Source organism: Lepidochelys kempii, chromosome 22 (genome assembly GCF_965140285.1).
Source record: "Lepidochelys kempii isolate rLepKem1 chromosome 22, rLepKem1.hap1, whole genome shotgun sequence".
Lineage (NCBI taxonomy): Eukaryota > Metazoa > Chordata > Testudines > Cheloniidae > Lepidochelys > Lepidochelys kempii.
In genome coordinates this window covers 7,177,908-7,183,817 of record NC_136401.1, presented here as the reverse complement: position 1 = coordinate 7,183,817, position 5,910 = coordinate 7,177,908, and positions in this window count along the sequence as shown.

Here is a 5,910-nt window from a genome sequence, read left to right as displayed (position 1 = left end):
GAGTGTGTTTCTTCTTTCCCTTCCACTGATGATGCCAGATGCAGCAATCCAGATGTCTGCACTTCCCCTGATAAACAGGAAACGCATTTTGGCCGCTGTCGATCAACACTCAGCAGTCTATAAAACAGCAGTCCTTGTCCATTTAGAATTTCAGATCAAGTCTATGAAACCTCTCCTCCTATCTAAACAAGCAGTAAACTTCCTTGTGGTTTCCTATACTGGAGGGCACTGAACATATTGCCTACTATGAAGTGGCAGCTCCTGCTCCCCTGACATATAAAACCAAGCCTTTCCCTTCCAGCCTGTATCTCCTCCAGCCTGTGTCATTGTAGGCAGCCTCTACCTGACTGAGCCACCTTGTTCCAGACTTCCCTCTGTCATGCATCAGTGGTATGGTTCAGTGTTAACAGCCTCTTCTTGAACCCTCCAGTTTGCTTTCTCCTGGCAAGGTCAGTCCATACACCTGATTAGCATCACCCAAAAGGTGATTGACTTAGTACCATGTGACATTTTGATTAAAAGGCTAGAATGATATAAAATTAATGTGGCACACATTACATGGGTTAAAACCTGGGTCACTGCTTGGTCTCAAAATGTAACTGTAAATGGGGAATAGTTAGCAGGTAGGTGTATTTCCAGTAGGGTCCCCTAGGTATCTGTTCTTGACCCTATGCCATTTAGTATTTGTATCAATGACAGACAAAAACAATCACTGATAAAGTTTGCAGATGATGCAAATTGGTGGTAAACACTGCAGAAGACAGGTGATTGTTTGAGAGTGATCTGGTTCCCTTGGTAAAGTGGGCACAAGTAAGTAATATATGCCTAAATGGTGTGCAGCTAGGAATAAAGGATATAGGGCTTGCTTATAGCATGGGGGACTCTATGCTAGGAGGCAGTGACTTTGAAAAAGATTTGGGGGTCATGGTGGCTAAGCTCCTACTGTGATGCTATAGCCAAAAGTGCTAATATGATCCTGGGATCCATAAACAGGAATCTCAAGTAAGGAGGGTATTTTCTCTCTATATTTGGCACTGGTGGGACTGCTGCTGCTGTCCATAGCTGGTGACCAGTTCTGTTGTCCATAGTTTAGGAAGGCTGTTGATAAATTGGAGATGGTTCAGAGAAGAGCCATAAGAATGACTACAGGATTAGAAAGCATGCATTCTGGTAACTCAGCTCTTTCTCTTTGTTAAGCTAAAAAGAGAGGCAAAGTTAAGAGGTGACTTGAATACAGTTTAATAGGGGTGGCCAAACTTGCTGGCCTTCCGAGCTGCGTACAACACTCTTCAGAAGTTTGACAGCCAGGGCATACCTGCCGGGAGCCAGGGTTCAGGGCTTCAGCTCCACTCCTGTTGAAGCGCCAAGCCCCAGCAGCCGGAAGCACCAAGATCCCCCTCCCTGCTGGACAGAAGCCCCTCCACCACCGCACTGCAAGGCAGAGGTCCTGAGCTCTGTCCCCCCAGTAGGTGGAGAATGGGGGCATGTGGGCGGCTTCCAAGCTGCACTTTTAACGGTAAAAGAGCTGCATGTGGCTTGCACGCCACAGTTGGCTACCCCTGGTCTATTAAGTTTCTAGATGGGGAACACATTTAAGAATAGGCTCTTCAGTTTAGCAGAGAAAGATATAATATGATCCAATGGCTGAAAGTTGAAGCTAGACCAATTCAGACTAGAAATAAGGTGTAAATTTTTAATGGTGAGAGTAATTAACCATTAGAACAATTTACCAAGGGTGGTGGTGGATTCTCCATCGTTGACCATTTTTAAATCAAAATTGGATGGTTTTCTGAAAGATCTTGAGCAATTATTTTGGGTGATTTCTATGACCTGTTCTACAGGAGGTGAGGCTAGATGATCACAGTGGTCCCTTCTAGCCTTGGAGTCTCTGAAAATGAGACTGAACTAATGTTACTGCACCAATCTAGAGCATTTCTCAATGACCAGTCTGTGGGCCAGTGGTGGTCCCTGAGATCTCCCTGACATAGTTTAGGAAGGCAGCAAGCTGATCCCTGGTATCAAGAAGGTTGAAAAAAACTGCTTTAGAGCATACAGCAGCCAAATGGGTGTACAACAACTGATGGCCACCTTGGATCCTCAGGCCAACTGAGAAAATTGAGTTAATATCTAAATCTGACCGCAGCTAAAAACCAGGAAATAACATGGGATATCTTTATCCTGGTGGGAAGTGGCTTTATTTGTAGTGAATGGTGAAACATCTAATAATTTTTTACTGTATTGAAATTTATCTAATTTTTTCTAAACATGAGTAATGCTCTGTGGAAGTCTTGTTGATGTTAGGGGAAGCTGTGGTAAAGTCACATCTGCTTTTTAGGTAGCTGAGATACTCTAAATCAGAAGATCTAGGGTGGTTGTGACACAAGATTCATCAATGAAACCTATTTTGCAAAACAAAAATAATGAGAAACTAACCGCCCACTATGGATACTGAGCTGGATCTTTAGCCTAATTTTCACTGATAAGCTGGACAGGTGTTGTGTAACTAGTAGGGAAGGATGGCACCTGCATGTTGTTGAAGGCACAGCAGGTAATGGTGTGATCAGGAAATTCCTGATCTCTTCAATGTTCTACGTATAGGATGCAATTTGTGCTCCTTTACCCACTGCTAAAATGGGTTTCTAATCTTAATATATATTAACTGAAAAAAACCCCAAACCTTCTCCAGTAATGATCCCAACCCCTCCCATAACACCAATCTGTTGTGTTTAGGGCCTCTAGTATATTTATAAGGGGACAACAGATAAAACAACGTCCATAAGGCACTAATTTCGGAGTACTCTTTAAAAACCACATGCTGAAAGAATGTAAGACTGATTTGCATTTTATCTGTCCAATGCCTTTAAGAGGAAAAGTTGTAATAGGGAGGCTAATGAAGACAAATGTGAGTCAAGGAAAATTCTTTCACCACAGGCCCAAGATAAAATTGGGCAGTAGAATGAACCTCTCAATAACTGGGGAGATCCTGTATCTGCCAAATTAATGTAACGAAATAAACGGGACAGGAGGCAAGGGAGTAAACACAGCCGGGCGGTTTCTAATTGACACCACTATAAATCCAAAATAAATGAGGTGGTGGGGCTGAAGCCTGGGATTGTGCAATGTAAGGAGCTTTCTCAAAATTATTTCACTTCTTTCAGTGAAAATCACAGCTTCCATTCAAATAGAAATGTTATTTCCAGCCACTCCTGTTGCAGAGATTCCTTCAGCCCTGTCCCTTGCCTTAGAAAGTTATCACTAAACAAAGGACAGCAGTAAGACTTTCCTTTGTTAACACTGCTTAAACTCTCTTCCTCCCTCCCCAGCCATCCCTTAGTTAGGGGTCAGGTTGTTGCATGATGAAGTATGGGCTTGTCTACACTTGAAATGCTACATGGGCACAGCTGCAATCTGCACCACTGTAGTGCTTCAGTGTGGCCTATACGTATGCCAACAGCAGGAGTTCGCCAGTTGGGGTAGGCGATCCACTCCTCGAGAGTGATGGAAGAACTCTATTGCCTAAACTCTGTCTACGCTGGGGTTTAGGTTGGCTTTACTTCGCTCAGGTGTGTGGATTTTTCATACCCCCTGAACGACATAGCAGGGTTGACCTAACTTTTTAGTGTAGACCAGGCCACGGTGTTTGTGATGTTCTGCTAGAGACACGGCACTTTCTCTCTGCCTTTTGCATTTAACCTTTCTCTGCCTCTGTGCATCAAGGACTTTTTTCTCCACAGCAAGACCTCTGGCTTTCAGAGATCTTACCTGCCCGCCTATCCTTGATGTTTCTTTCTAGTTCCTGTACTCTTTTCTGTAGCGGTATCAATGTGGGGCCTCAACTGCTGTCTAGGACATGGGTATAGCAGAGTTAGCTATCTGTTAGCATGGGGTGCCGTGGGAGGACAATAGGAAGTTTTCAGAGCTCATTACTATACACAGTCTCTTAGCCAATGTAACTAGACTTTCAAGTTCACTCTCTTCCAGCCTGTTTTTTCCCTGTCTTCTTACCTTTACTCACTTCTGACCTGTCTTCTTGGATATGTGTGACAGTGATGCCCAAAACCCATCTGTCTTATCCAGAGTCCAGCAAGGAGATGGGGGACCTGCTACCCCATGATGCAGCTGCCTTAAAGGAAGGCGGGTAGAGTATGGCAGAGAGGGAAGCAGGACTGGGTTGGGGAGGAGGGAGTATGCCTGTTGCCATCTGACAGATGGAGCAGGCTTGTGCACACCCTGGGCTGGGAGTTACCTCAAAGCCAGTAGATGGAGTTGGACACTAGTGTTCCAGGGACCGAGGGAGGTGGTCTGAGGAGGGCATAGCCGAGAGAAGTGAAGCAGGTTAGGGTAGCATATATCCCACCAGTGAAGTTTATGGTTTCCCACAAGGTCCATCTATGAGGTAGTACAAGGCGGGAGTGTCCCGAGGCCTAAGCAGCTAGTGAGGAGTCTCAAGGGGAAAGGTCTTGCCTCCTGCCTGATCAGAGTCAGACCGTGAGACGGTAGTTTTCTTGAAATATGAACTGATAGTTTGTGTGCACGGGTGGATGGGTGGAATCTCCTACAGCAGGGGTTCTCAACCTTTTCCTTTCTGAACCCCCCCCCCCCCACTACAAAAACGCCATGCTCCAAAACTGCTCCTTTTCTGCATATAAAGCCCAGGGCTGGTGTTAGGGGGTAGCAAGCAGGGCAATTACCTCTGCAATTGCCCCACTGTCCCAGGGGGTTCCACAAAGCGAAGTTGCTCAGGCTTTGGCTTCAGCCGTGGGTGGCAGGGCTCGGGGCTTCAGCTTTCTGCCCTAGGCCCCAGGGAGTCTAACACTGGCTCGGCTTGATGAACCCCCTGAAACCTGCTCGTGGCCCTCCAGGGGACCCTGAACACCTGATTGAGAACTGCTGTCCTAGGGCTGCTGCAGAACACCTTCCCAGAGGATTACTGTGCCCTGTGTTCCCTTAACAGGGAACCTTGATGAAAGGAAGAACAGGAAGTTCCACAAGCAAGGGGATCCTTTAGTCCCATTGCTCCCCCATCCTGCCCCTCCCCTCGAGTGCACCATCAGACAGGAAGCCTGTGCAATGCTGCGCCCTGTGCCAGGCATGGGAATGAGCACTGCTGCCTGGTCTCTGCATATTTATGTAGCAGAATGGCATCAGTTCGGTTGACAGGATGCTTCTGTTTGGAGGTCACCAGATTTACCCTCAGGAGAGCTGGCTTCTACCTAGAGTGGCATCCAGGCAAGTACCTGGTACATTTTTCCCTTCCTCAAATTAACTTGTGTCCACTGAAGCATGTGCTGGGTTAGAGCTTCTGTGCTGTGTCTCCCAATGGCCGGACAGGCTGAAGGAAGCTGCTTCCATCTCGCTCACCAGAGGCATCTCCTGCTTCCCACCTAAGCACTTTCTGTCCCAGCCTCTGCCAAGATCCAGTGCCTCTCTGCCAGCAGCTCCAAGCTCCAGCCTCCTCCTCCAAGGTGCTTCACAGACATGGATGAGTTCAGCCCCTGGCCATGGGCGTCAGCATCACTTTGTAAACAGGGACCCGGGGATGGGGGCAGAGAGGTGAGTTAGAGGCAGAGTGAGGAAAGAACCCAGGAGTCCTGCCCCCCACCCCCAGGCCTCGCTCCCCTGGCTGGGAAAGAACCCAGGAGTCCTGCCCCCCACCCCCAGGCCTCGCTCCCCTGGGGGGGAAAGAACCCAGGAGTCCTGCCCCCCACCCCCAGGCCTCGCTCCCCTGGCAGGGAAAGAACCCAGGAGTCCTGCCCCCCACCCCCAGGCCTCGCTCCCCTGCGGGAGAAAGAACCCAGGAGTCCTGCCCCCCACCCCCAGGCCTCGCTCCCCTGGGGGGGAAAGAACCCAGGAGTCCTGCCCCCCACCCCCAGGCCTCGCTCCCCTGGGGGGGAAAGAACCCAGGAGTCC